This window comes from Cebus imitator, unplaced genomic scaffold (genome assembly GCF_001604975.1).
Source record: "Cebus imitator isolate Cc_AM_T3 unplaced genomic scaffold, Cebus_imitator-1.0 Scaffold794, whole genome shotgun sequence".
NCBI classification, from domain to species: domain Eukaryota; kingdom Metazoa; phylum Chordata; class Mammalia; order Primates; family Cebidae; genus Cebus; species Cebus imitator.
Window position 1 is genome coordinate 368,168 of NW_016108109.1, and position 14,376 is coordinate 382,543.

The 14,376-nt window shown below is 40.5% G+C and overlaps 2 pseudogenes; both read left to right on the forward strand.

Annotated features, from left to right (window-relative positions):
• Window positions 1-6,885: 6,885 nt before the first annotated feature.
• Window positions 6,886-8,155, forward strand: LOC108297367 (annotated as a pseudogene).
• Window positions 8,156-10,959: 2,804 nt separating this feature from the next.
• On the forward strand, window positions 10,960-12,590 carry LOC108297379 (annotated as a pseudogene).
• The last annotated feature ends 1,786 nt before the right edge of the window (window positions 12,591-14,376 follow it).

A 14,376-nucleotide genomic window follows, 5' to 3' on the forward strand; every position in this document is an offset into this window, starting at 1 on the left:
CCCGAAAGTCGAGTTACAGAGAGTCCACTCTCTGGTTTCTGCCGTGGAATGGGGAGTTACGGCGCCGCAGAGGACCGAAAGGTGTGGCGATTTCCCTTTTTTTAAATGTATTGCGATTTAACTCTGGAGCTCAAAAAAATGATTATTCTTGGTGAATGTTTCATGCACACTGAAAAACTGTGTTTCCTGCAACTTTGGGGTGTAGTGTTCTATAAATTACAATTATGTCAAGTTAGCCGAGAGTGTTGTGTAGATCTTCTAAAGCCTTAACTTTTTTCGTTTACTTGTTATATGAGTTTTTAAGAGAATGAAGTTAAATTTTGACTATATTAGATTTTTTGATTTAGCCCCCTATATTTGCCAGATTTTACCTCATAAACTCTGTTGCTCCATTATTAAGTGCATAAATATTTAGATATGTTGTCTCTCTGGTGAACTTGTTCCTTTTATTATTATGTGATGACCCTCTATCCTCTGTAGTAGTCTGTGACATAAAGTCCACTCTGTCTGATACTGATACAGCCTCACCAGCTTTCCTATGCTTATTGTTCACGTGGTAGATCTTTACCTTCTCTCTCAATCTATCTGTGCCTTTTTGTGTTTAAAATGTTTACATATAGCATATTTCCCCATTTTATAGTTATTAATAATGGGAATACTAGTCCTACACTTGTTCCTTTATCCTAAAATGTAGACAAACTCACACAATTTCTTTTTCATGAGTCCCATTAATATAAACCACTTTCCTTTTCCAGTTTGTGTGTCCTGAAGGCAGGACCTGATGTGTAGCTCTGTTAAAATGTATTTTGTTAGCAGCAGCCAATCACTTCAGGCTATTGAATTTTTATAGATTTTTTTTTTTCCTAACCAAAGGCACTGCTTTCCGAAAATTAATGTGGATTAAAAACACTTAAAGATCTAGTCACTACAGATTCTGATCCAGGATATCTGAGGTGAGGCCTGAGACTTCAATTATGTCAGTGATGCTGGTCTATATGCTCCATCTTGAACAGCAAGGATTTACAGTACCCACTAACTTGCAAAGAGTCATTCAGCTTGTCTATGTCAGAAATTACTAATATGAATGGCTTGATGGTGTAAGGTGAGTATGTGAGAGTATAAAGCCAGCAGGAGACAAAAAATAAAAATGGGTAATACCAAGGGCAATCTGGAGGGTGAAGGTACCACTCAAAATGTCAAATTAACAAATTTAAAACACTGTGCTGTCAAAAAAATAAAAAACAAAACAACAACAACAAAAAAAACCAAAGACTGTCAGGTAAATTCAGATCATATCCAACTGTTTATGATTTCTGTCCAATGTCACTACACACATATCAATTAAAAGAATGAAAGGCTCACAGGCAAAATGGCAATGATTCACGTATAAACAGAATTTAAGTTCAGTCTCCAAAGAGCAATTGATCCACAGTAGTCCTGCCCACTTCATATTTTCCCCACTTTACCCACAAATACATCTTCTAAGATCTTGACATAGGTGTTGTTAAAAAAACATACATATTTCTTTTTATTATAAAATGTTCACTTACCAAGGTGCAGTCAAGTGTCCACCATGTTTTTTCAACATGATAGCTCACTTTTTTTTTTTTTTTAGCACTGAATCGTATTCAATTGTCTGGATGTACCACAGTTGATTTATCCATTCACCAGTTAGAAGATATTTTAGTTGCTTCCAAGTTTTGAAAATCATAAATAAAGCTGCTAAAAACATTTATGTAAAGATTTTTGTGTGGGCATATATTCTCAATTTTGGGGAGTAAATACCAGAAGCGTAATTGCTGTATTATCGGGTAAGAATATCTTGTGTTTTGTAAGAAACTGCCAACTGTCTTCCAAAGTGGCTATAACAGCAAGGAATAAGATCTTCTGTTGCTTCATGTCTTCATCAGCATTTGATGCTATTTGTATCTGGGACTGTAGTTGTGTTAACAGGTGTATAGTGATATTCCACTGTTTCAGTTTGCATTCCCTAAGGACATGATGTTGAGCATCTTTGTAAATCTTTGATGAGGTGTCTGTTCAGAATTTTGCCCAATTTTTAAACAGGTTTTTTTGTTTTTGTTTTTGAGATAGAGTCTTATTCTGTGGCCCAGGCTGGAGTGCAGTGGCATGATCTCAGCTCACTGCAACCTCTCCCTCCCAGGTTCAAACAATTCTCCTACCTCAGCCTCCCCAGTAGCTGGGATTACAGGCATGCACCACTATACCTGGCTAATTTTTATATTTTTAGTAAAGATGGGGTTTCGCCATGTTGGCCAGGCTGGTCTAGAACTCCTGACCTCACGTGATCCTCCCACCTTGGCCTCAGAAACTGTTGGGATTACAGGTGTGAGCCACTGCATCCAGCCTAATTGTTGAATTTTAAAGTTTCTTTGTATATGTTCAATACAGGTCATTTACCTTAAGTGTGTTTTGCAAAGATTTTCTCCCAGTCTGTGACCTGTCTTCTTGTCCCCTTAACAATGTCTTTCACAGAAGTGTTAAATTTTAATAAATTCCAACTTAATGTTTTCTTTTATGGATCATGCTTTCGGTCTTGTGTATTAAAGAAGTCACCACCAAACCCAAGGTCATCTAAATTTTCAGTTTATCAAAAGACTTTTTCAAAAAATCATACAAAATTTAAAATCATAGGTTTATAGTAAATTTTGCATTAATAAAGTTTATTTCTTTAGATTGAGATGATTGGAAGGATTACTACCTCGTGATAAATTAGACTTCTGGTGAATTCAGTCTTTTTATTTCCTCCTCTGAAACTGCGGATTTGTGTACACAAAGCAAATCTCTAATTATAGATTGCTTATCTTTCCTTAGTTTAACACAATAATTTATCTGTTTGAAGAATTTGCTTATTTTAGTTTACAAATTTGATGTTTCCAGTGAAAATAAGAGCAAACATCTTAAATTGCAGTTTATACCAACATCCCTATTTTACATATACAGAAACTAAACATTAGAATAATTTCTAATGCCATCCAGCTATGTGGTGACAATTTCAAAATGGAGCTGCCTGCTTCCTAGACTACAATCTTCACTCCCACATCTCCCAGGCATGCTGCCTTTCTTCAGCCCAGGACTCCAAATCTCAAAGCTGTTCCTTTGACTATGAAGGCCCTTGTCAACAACAGTAAAGACAATATCTAGCAGATATATGACTCTTTCTATGTGACTGCGACTTTATGAACTCTAATATAGGTTGTTAATCTTCCACATAAGCCTGTGAGATAGATGCTATTCTTATCCCTGTATATAGATAATAAAAGAGAAATACACAGAGGCTAAGTGATGTTCCACGATGACACAGCTAGTAAGTGAGAGAGAAAGGATTTGAAAATAGTCAGTCAAGCTCCTTTGTCTATGCTCATGACAACTATATCTTGTTGTCTTTCTTAGTCATGCCACTGTCCTCCTGCCTTCCAACCTGAGCCTCTGGGCCAAATAGGACCTTTCTGAATGTAGGATGCTACTCACATAGGATTATTAAACAAAATGCAGACATCAATGCATTTAGTGATGAATTTCCTAAAGGCATTATTAAAAGGTTCCTGTAATGTTTAACCTCTTGACAATGCTGCTTTTTTCAAGTGATTCTGCTGTCATCATTATAGCAGGTAAACATCTATTAGTAATTGTAAAGGAAATGAAAGTAATCACAGCAGTTTGACAATACTTAGTGAACAAAAGTGAGATATTTCCTCCTCAATGAACATACCTCATACTCACCCCAGATAAATAAAGTAAAAATTGCTTAAAGTAATTAACAGGTGCATCTCTGCTCTTTAAGAGATTTCAGTTCTCTTGGATGCTGGCATTGCCTATGTCTTTTAAAAGATGTATAGTTTCCTAAGACTAAGACAGTAACAATGAACATTTATATGGACAGGGAAGATTACAATCATTATTGAATGGTTTTATATTAGGTGAAAAGGTATAAGTTGAAGATAACTTAGGAAAGACATTTATAAAGAGAGAACAGATATTCATCCTTAATCTTTTCATATATGTACTGAAATGTACAGGCAATTTTTTTTAACTACAGGGAATCATGTATCATGAACCAGGAAATGCTTCCACCTACTTATCAGACTCTGGGACGTTTCTTGGGTAGAGGGAGAAAATTAATGGGAAACAGCAATGGGAGACTCAAATTCATCTTACTTTGAAAACGCATCATCACAGTGGATTTCCTCTTTTATCTACAGAGACAAAGAAATTCAGAGCAGCAATAATGGAAAGTGCCTAGGTTCCTGACAGCTCTGCAGGGTACAGAATATGGAGAAATCCTTGTTTATCAGCATTTGTCTCTGAACAATAGTAATTTGTCAGTAAATAGCAGAGAATAGTGATGCCAGGAAAAAAAAAGTTTACAAAAAGCTACACAGTGGATTCTCTTACTGCTGTTGAGGTTGTGTCAATCAGAATGCTAGAAAATGAAACTTTGTCACTGGGGCAAAAAACTAAAAAAAAAAATTCCAGTAAGGCCAGTTTTGATAATGGGAATTTAAATATATATCACAGTCTCCATCTGTGCTCACAAACCCAGGTTCAAGTCTTAACTTGAAAGGGTGATTCTACAGCAATCATGTTAATTATTACTGGGATTAAAAAAAAAAAAAAAGAAAGAAAAGAAAAAGAAAAATAGAAAGAGTGATTCTAATTGCATCCCAGTATACAATTAAAAAATCCAAAGAGAATCAACGTACCTGTTAATAAAAAGAGCTCTCCACATTCAAGGAATAGTAAACTAAATAAAAACTAATTATTCTAAGTGAAGCAACTCAGGCATGGAAAACTAAACATTGTATGTTCTCACTGATATGCGGGAGCTGAGCTATGAGGAGGCAAAAACATAAGAATAATACAATGGACTTGAGGACTTGGGGGGAAGGGCTAAAAGGGGGTAAGGGATAAAAGACTACAAATAAAGTGCAGTTCGGGAGATGTGTACACCAAAATCTCACAAATCACCACTAAAGAACTTACTCATGTAACTAAACACCACCTGTACCCCAATAATCTATAAGGAAAAAAACATGAATATATTTCCAAATTAAAAAATAAAAACACCGTATGGGGACATAGAGAAGATTTCATTATGAAAGAAATAATACATAAATATGTTTATATAATACTGTGCTAAAGATACTAAAGAATATATTGTTAGAAAAACATATGCTAAGAAAAACAAAGCCAAAATTTAAAAAATATTTGTATTTCTTTAGGCATAATTACTACAGTAAGGACTCTTTATCACAAAACTTTAAGATGAAATCCATAAAACCTTTGCTGAGAAATAAAAGAAGTACTAGCAAAGGAAAGGAAGAAAGAATGAAGGGGAAATACAAATACATAAGTACAATTTATACAGTCATTAATATTGTTAAAAGGCATGTGAAAACTAAAGATAATCTCATCTGAAATTGACAAGCAAACCGAGGCACTCCCCAAGAATGAGCAGGAAAAAGAGATGAATTGAAAATGATCAGAGAGTATGTTAGAGGTGGAGGAATCATAATGCCAACATATGAAAAACCAATATTCCTGGAAACAACATGCAACTAAATGGGATATAAATAATAAGGAAAGATTTAATAGATGACAAAATTATTGAACTAAAGTGCAAGTTTCTGTTTACATATACAAAGGCCTCACCGAATCCTAAGAATAATTAATGATGTATCAACCAACTCTGGAAATTTTAAGTTGAAAGACATTAATAAGGATAATTACAAAGAAGAAAGCAAAAGAAAAAAAGAAAAAGTGGAAGAAAAAGAGAGAAAACAGAAAAAGGAAAAGGAGAACAAAAAGAGAGGAAGAAAAAGGAGCAGTATGAGGATTAATGGAGGCGGAGAGGAGAGATGAGGAAAAAGTGAAAAAGAAAGGGGAGGAAAAGCAGGAGGAGAAGGAAGAAGGAGAAAAACAGGGAGGAGGTATGTGAGAAGAAGGGATGAGAAGGAGAAGAAAAAGGAGGAAGAGGGTAAAAAGGAAAGAGAAGGGGAGGAGAAGGAGAAGGAATAAATGAAACAGAGAAAGGAGGAGGAAGGAGTTGAAGAATAGAGGGGAGGAGAAAGAAAGTTGTGAGGGGGTAAGAGAGAAAGTAAAAGAGGAGAGGAAAATGAATAGGTGAAAGCCTCTCCATTACATTACACACAGGAAGAAGGCAATGGAGCAAATCCCAAACAATATTAAAGAGGAAAGTTGTGACACAACAATATTATATACACATATGTTTTAATTAATGTATAAAGGTAAAGGCAACAGAAAACATTCTCAGATATGCTGTCTCAGAAATCATACTACTTATTAAATATATTGCTCAAGAAGCTACTCTAGCTAATCAAAAATCCATCAGAATAAAGAAATGAACAGTGGCTAAACATAGTATTAAGAAACATTCAACAATCATTAAAAGAATTGGAGCATAGAATTCAGTCTTAATTGTAACTATAGATACGGATGGGAAAAAATAAAGGAACGTGAATGGCAAATATGTAGCTTAGAGAAGCCATGCATGATTTTAAGAAGAAAAAATGAAACAGTAAACTGGGTCTAAAATTCTGTAAACAAACATCAAGTGGGAGGAAAAAAAGGAGAAGAGGAGAAAAAAAGAAGAGGAGGGGAAAAAAAGATATTTTAGTATTGTCCTACAGAAGGAGAGATATGAATATATAGTTTCACAGTTAATTCTGAAAGAGTAATGGAGTTGCATGTATTTTTAAGCATAAAGAAAACCACTGGGAGCAACTTGCTTTCCCTGCGGTGTAGCGAGTTAGGCCCGGTCCCCCTCCTTCTCCTGCCGAAGGGCCAGAACCCCTGACGGTATTCAGCTGCACTTAAGTCTGGAAGGTGTCATTCGTCTCCGCAATGCCCCTCAAGAAACAGGCTCAGGCCGAGGGCAAAAAGGTGGAGCAGAAAAAGAAGGAGATTATCGAAGACAAAACTTTTGGTTTGAAGAATAAGAAAGGACCAAAGCAACAGAATTTTATCAAGGCTGTCACACATAAAATTAAGTTTGGTCAACAAAATCTGTGTCAGGTAGCACAGAGTAAAGCTGAAAAGAAATTGAAGAAGGGTGACAAGAAGAAAGAATTGCGGGAGCTAAATGAGCTGTTCAAACTTGTAGTTGCTCAAAAAATAAGTCAAGGTGCAGATCCCAAGCCTGTGCTATGTGCGTTCTTCAAGCAAGGACGGTGTACTAAGGGAGATCAGTGTAAATTCTCCCATGACTTGACTCTGGAGAGAAATGTGAAAAGCAAAGTGTTTACACTGATGCAAGAAAGGAAGAACTTGAAAAAGATACTATGGATAATTGGGATGAGAAAAAGCTGGAAGAAGTAGTGAACAAGAAGCACGGTGAGGCAGAAAAGAAAATCCAAAAACTCAAACAGTGTACAAGCATTTTCTTGAAGCTATTGAAAACAAGAAATATGGCTGGTTTGAGGCATGCCCTAGAGAGGATGATATTTGCATGTATCATCACACACTTACTCCTAGATTTGTGTTGAAAAAAAAAAGAAAACAAAGAACAGAAAGAAGATGAAATTTCATCATAAGATCTAATTGAAAGAGAGTGTTCTGCCCTAGGTCCAAATGTTACCAAAATCACTCTAGAGTCTTTTCTTGCATGAAAGAAAAGGAAAAGACAAGAAACAATTGATAAACTTGAACAAGATATGGAAAGAAAGAAAGCTGACTTCAAAGCAGGGAAAGTGTTGGTGATCTGTGGTCATAAAGTGTTTGAATTTTTCCTGAACTGGTCAATGATGATGATGAGGAAGCAGATGATACTTGCTACACCCAGAGAACAGGTGGTGATGAGGTTGATGATTCAGTGAGTGTAAATGACATAGATGTAAGCCTGTACATCCCAAGAGATGCAGATGAAACGGGTATTACTGTAGCCAGTCTTGAAAGATTCAGCGTATATACTTCAGATAAAGATGAAAACAAATTAATCGAAGCTTCTGGAGATAGGGCTGAAAATGGTGAAAGAAGTGACCTGGAAGAGGACAACGAAAGGAAGGGACTGGAGAATGGAGCTGTTGATGCTGTTCTTATTGATGAAAATCTTTTCACTGGAGAAAATTTGGATGAACTAGAAGAGGAATTAAATACACTTGATTTAGGAGAATGACACCAAACAAGTTGATGAAAAAATTAAGTCAGCTCAACATGAGTTGAAATTGGCTACGATAATTTTTTTCTACCTAGAATCAACAGGATGTTTATTTCCCATGCTGATTCTGGAGGACTTACTCTCCTGCAAAAAAGGAATATTGTCTTCTCTTCTGACATCTCTTCTGACTTTGTCCCTTCTCTTTTGACTTTGGCTACATCTCATGGTAAGTTGAGAGTGGTTCATGATAAATTGAAAATACAATGGTCATTGCAGAAAGTGATTGATTGTTGTAACTGTTCACCAAGTAAGAAGTGTATCTGCTTTTCCATCTTTTGGTTTTCATTTGGGCATGTGCTATTACCAGAAACAACAAACTTACATTTAAAATACCCTTCATTTGACACAGTTTTTAATGAGTGATTTCATTTCTTTTGTATTTGTATGTTTAGAAGACTGCCTAAAACATGAGCACTGTACTTCATAAAAAATGCATATGTAGATTCAGTATTGTGTATCTTTAAACAATTAGATGGACATTTAAAATGGAACTTCTTTTATCTGACAGGATCAGCTACAATGCCCTGTGTTAAACTGTTTAAAAGTTTTTCCTTTTCTTTTTTGCCAATAAAGTTGTAAATACAGACTATCATACATTTAAAAAAAAAAAAAAAGGAAAAAGAAAAGAAAACCACTAGAGGTTAAAAGGAAATGCTTAACTTCAGGTAGGAGGTACCTCTAGTAATAATAATGGTAACAGAATGCTAAACATCATAAAAAAATTTGAAATGCACAAGACATTATAGAAGTAAAATCAAATATATTTGTATTATGATAACTATCAATGGTTAAAAATTCTCCTTTAAAAAACAAGATTAATAAATGGATTCAGAAATATAATGCATGCTGATTACAAGAGAAATAACTAAAGCACAATGATTCAAATATGACAAATACTTTTCAGGTAAACACGTAAGAATAGTAATCAAAAAGAATCATACCAATATGCAATAAAGTAGATTTAGGCTATACAACATTGAATTGGAAAACGATAATTTTATATTGGAAAAATACTAAGCCCTAATGAATTTGTGAGTTACAAAAGTGCATAAAGCAAAATTCTAGAGAAGATGGACAAGCAGGTGCCCAACTCAGTGTCGTGTGTGACTGGGTAACACATACACCCATTGCAGTCAGTCACTCATTTGTAGAAGCAATTTTCACAAGACATGTAATGATCAAAATGCTTCAGATATTTTGGAGGCTAGACTGTGCAGTGACATCCACATATGAAATAGGAAACCCTCCAGATTACAGAGAGGAAAATTGCATGAAGAAACATGGTTTGCCCATGAATCACACGGCCCAACAGACTATCAAAGAAGACTTCACCACATTTGATTATATACCATGTATGAATGAAAGCAACTGGAGAGATTTGAATAGAAAATGTAATCAAGTTAAAAACTGCAAGGCTAAAATTGGGAGCTATGATCCACCCAAACAACTTGTTATTGAAAATCCCTATTAAGGGAATGACCCTGACTTTGAGATGGTATACCAGCAATGTGTCAGGTGCTGCAGAGCATTCTGGGAAAAGGCCCTCTGAGGCTGGGCTTATGTCCTGTTGCAGCCAACAGCAACAAGACCCTACCCTACAGTTCTGCATTTCTCAGTCAGTATGTTAAAAAGCAGTAACGTTTTATAGCTTGACATCCTAGCTCTTCCTTCAGTTGACTTACTGTTTCTTACCTTAAAAAAATAATTGTAGTGGATATCAGTTGTGTTTGGCTGAAAAATAAGGATATTTGATTCAGACAGTTTATGGAGTATATGAAGCATTCTTAGACTAGTGACTTTTCACTTTGACCCTATTACAAAAATAGGAGAACAAATAACATACAGGACAATAAATTAAAGCAAAATAAATTATCACTTGAAGACCTATGTAACATCTAAGGCCATCAAGACTTAGATAATCTAGTGTACCTCTTCAATTGGTTTGTGTGAATAGCTTGATGAAGAACAGCTGTCCTCCTCTCACCTATGCTGTGTCTCTCTTTTGGCCCACAGAGCTCATAGTCTAGATTATTATTGTTTTAATTCACACACACCCATAGTGCACAATTGTATATTTAAAAGATAAGAAAGAGAAGAAAATGTATTAAATCAATATGTGGCATTTTTCATCTCTCTTGCTTCTTGTCTAGGTTATTTCATGAGAAGGAATATAGACCATAGATCGACCAGGACAGAAGTGTCCTTTGCTGTACTATATGTCAGTTGAGTGATATGTCTATATTTATATGCACATGTAACCCAAATGTCAAATACAAATTGACTTAGGTGATAAAAACAATTTAAAAGTTAAAGAAATCTATTATATTGGCATGCTGAAATACTTATATGTTAAGAAATGTTCTTTCATTGGTGTTTCATATATTTATAGGCTGATATAGGTAATTTATATGTACTTTGATGTAATTAATCTCAAATTCATATAGATATATGTCAGAAAAACTTGTTTTCAAAATCAATCCGGGAATTATAAAAATATAGTTGAAGTGTAGTAAAAAAAGTAAAGAAATAGGAGAATAGTTGGATTCAAAGGCATATAGGCAAGTAAGTTATCAAGGTATTAGCCATTTATTAAATGGAATAGAAATTAAAACAATATTAAGCCAAAGATATAAAACAAGTTAAAATCATAGTGATGGATGAAAGAGGAGGAATTAATAAAAGTAACTTGAAAAAAGTTCACTTAAAAAATCCACAATTGGAGGCTGGAAGCAAGTCCTTCCTTAAGGAGTTCTTCAGCCTTAACCTAAGGTCTCATACTTGGAGCACTATGACATCACCACAGATAGAGTGCACTCTGTACACCCTTCTGGAGCAGCTGAGCAAGGGTGAATTAGGGACTTTCAAATCCCTCTTATGGACTTTTCCCCTATTAGATGTGCTACAGAAGACCTCATGGTCTGAGGTGGAAGAGGACAATGGCAAGGAACTGGCAGAAATTCTGGTCAACACATCCTCAGAATGTTGGATAAGGAATGCGACTGTGAAGATCTTGAAAGAGATGAATCTTCCAGAATTGTCTAAGATGGCAAAGGCTGAGTTGCTGGAGGAGGGACAGGTAGAAGACTCAGATAACCCTGAGCTCAGAGACTCAGAAGAGGTCTTGGAGTTAGCAAATCCAGGTGAGAAGAAAGGATGGAGAAATGCGATGGACGAACAATCTTTGGTTTGGAGGAACACCTTTTGGCGAGGAGACAGTGACAATTTCCACGACCATGTCACTCAGAGAAACCAAAGTTTTGTTCCATTCTTGAATCACAGCAGACCACGCAGCTATCACCTTACATGGTGGGTCTGCAGGGTCCTGCGGGCGTGGGGAAAACCATGCTGGCTAAAATGTGTATGCTGCACTGGAAAGACTACAACCTTGGCCCGAAGGCCAGATACGCTTTCTACCTCAGCTGCAAGGAGCTGAGTCACCTGGGCCGCTGCAGTTTTGCAGAGCTGATTGCCAAAGACCGGCCTGAATTGCAGGATGACATTCCAAACATCCTAGCCTAAGCACATAGAATCCTGCTCATGGTCGAAGGCCTTGATGAGCTGAGAGTCCCACCCGGGGCGCTGATCCAGGACATCTGTGGGGACTGGAAGAAGCTGAAGCCGGTGCCGGTCCTCCTGGGGAGTTTGCTGAAGAGGAAGATGCTACCCGAGACCACCCTGCTGGTCACCGTGGGACCCAGGTCCCTGAAGGACCTGCAGCTCCTGGCAGAGAAGCCCATCAACATAAGGGTGGAGGGATTCCTGGAGGAGGACAGGAGGGCTTATTTCCTGAGACACTTTGGAAAGGAGGACCAAGCCATGCGTGCCTGTGAAATTTTGAGAAGCAAGGCACCCTGTTCCAGCTGGGTTTGGCGCCCATCGTGTGCTGGACCTTGTGCAGAGTCTGAAGCTGCAGATGGAGAAGGGGGGAGGACCAGCCCCCACCTGCTGCACCCACACAGGGCCGTTCCAGCAGTTTCTCTGCAGCCGCTTCCCGCAGGGTGCACAGCTCTGGAGCGAGCTTCGGGCGCTGAGCCTCCTGGCTGCGCAGGGCCTATGGGCGCAGATGTCCGTATTCCATGGAGAGGACCTGGAGAGGTTCGGGGTGCAGGAGTCTGACCTCCGCCAGTTCCTGGATAGAGGCATCCTACGCCAGGACAGAGCCGCCAGGGGTCAGCGCAGCGAGGCGGGGTCCTCCCTGCATCTGGAGCGAGGCAGGCGGGCGGGAGGCTGAAGACCTGCGATCTCGTGAGACACCGGTTCCGACCCCTGCAGGGAGCAGAGGCCGCTCTGGAAGTCGGTTTAATGTGGAGACCGCGACCGGAGGGGCGCAGAACACTTCTCCCAGCGTCCTGGGCTCCGCAAGCACAATTTAAAAACCAGCGGCGAAATCCGAGTCCTGAGCGCCATCTCAGACTCCACCCGCTTCTGCACCATGAGGCACCCCGGTGAATTCCAGGGCTCCGTGGGCCCTCAGCCGCCAGCGGTCCCGGGAGTCTCTTGGCGGCGGGGGTAACGGAGCTGGGCGCCTAGACGGCGCCAGGGTCGTTTCTCTACCCCTGCCCGGTGGCCGTGGCCGGAGCCGCAGCTCTGCCCCTTCCCCACCAGGGCCGCGCCTTTCTCCTCCGACCAGACCGCGCCCGGTCCTGGTGGGAAACTCGCAGGTCTCAGGCAGCCCGCGCCGCGCTGTGGTGGAGAAGTGGGCCCAGCGCGCACGTGGGGTGCCCGGGGGCCGCTGCTTCCCAGACCCAGGAACAAAGCTGGAGATGTGGCTGCGGAGTTGGTCCTGGGATCTGCTTCATCTCTTGGCTCCCCGGCCGCAGCCGCCTCCCTGCCGGCAGCTGGCTAGTCCCGGCCCGGGGCACCATCTTCCCTGCCTGTCACCACTCCTGTCTGCCCAAGTAGCTCTGTCGCCCAGGCTGGAGTGCAGTGGCTCAGTCTCAGCTCACTGCAACCTCCGCCTCCCGGGCTCAAACGATCCTCCTGGCTCAGCCTCCAGAGTAGCTGGGACCACAGGAGCCCGCTACGACGCCGGCTAATGTTTTTTCTTCCCGTAAGACCGGGGTCTCCCTATGTTGTCCAGGCAGGTCTTGAACTCCTGCGCTCAAGCGATCCTCCCGTCTCCGTCTCCGAAGTGTTGGGATTACAGGCGTGAGCCACCGCGCCCGGCCACCGCGCCCTTCCTTCTCTTTAAAGATGATAGATGAGGGGCATCTCGCGTTTAGGGCACCCCAGAACGCAAGATGCCACTCATCTGTCATCTTTAAAGAGGAGGAAGTGGACTCCCGGGCACGGTGACTCCGGGGCGGCCAGGACCAAATGTGTCTCCTTCCTTTGTACCGCACCAAGTAACTGGCGCCAGGTCGCACTGCCCTGGCTTTAGGGGAGGACTGCGGGGAGCGCGGTGCAAGCTGCTGAGGAGTCCCACCGCGGGAGCGGAGGCCTGGGGTGGCGCGGAATCGGCAGAGTCTTTCTTCCGTTTCTCCTCTGAAAGTCGTCCCACAGCCTCTCTAGTTTTCTTTCTTCTTGTTTCCCTCCGGCGAGTCAGCTGGATGGCGAATTTCCGTTTCCGGTGGTTTCTGTGCGGACCTGAGCAGTTCAAATTGTGAGCCGGTTCAGCGCCGCGGACTGTGGTAGGTGGCGTTGGGGACCCTAGGTCTGGGGCACAGGGAGGATCGCGAGTCGTGCGGGTGGAAAGGTCGTCCCCGGTCATCCCGGGAATCTTTGCTCCGGAGGAACGGCATATTTCGCATCTGTGGGAGGTGTCTGGGTCGTTGGGAGAGTGACCTGACGCGGAGGGAAGGAGGCAGGGAGAAGTCGTTTTCTGGAGACGGGTCCCGGCTGACGACTTAGACCTGAGCTGGCTCTGTTGACCCCAAATTATGCTTTTCCCACCAAGAAGAAAGACAGGGAGAGAAACATTATTACAAGTTCTGAACTAAAATATGGTAGAGACGAAACAATCTCTGAAGTCACACAGCTTTTCCGTTTCAAAGCGTTCGTAGCAGCCGGCTCCCCTAACTCCCGGCCAGTGTTCCTTGACATTCTGGTGATATATAAAGACTTTATGGGTCGGGCGCGGTGTCTCATAGCTATAAACCCAGCACTTTGAGAGGCCGAAGTGGGTGGATCACGAGGTCGACAGATCGAGACTATCCTGGCCAACTTGATGAAACCTGTCT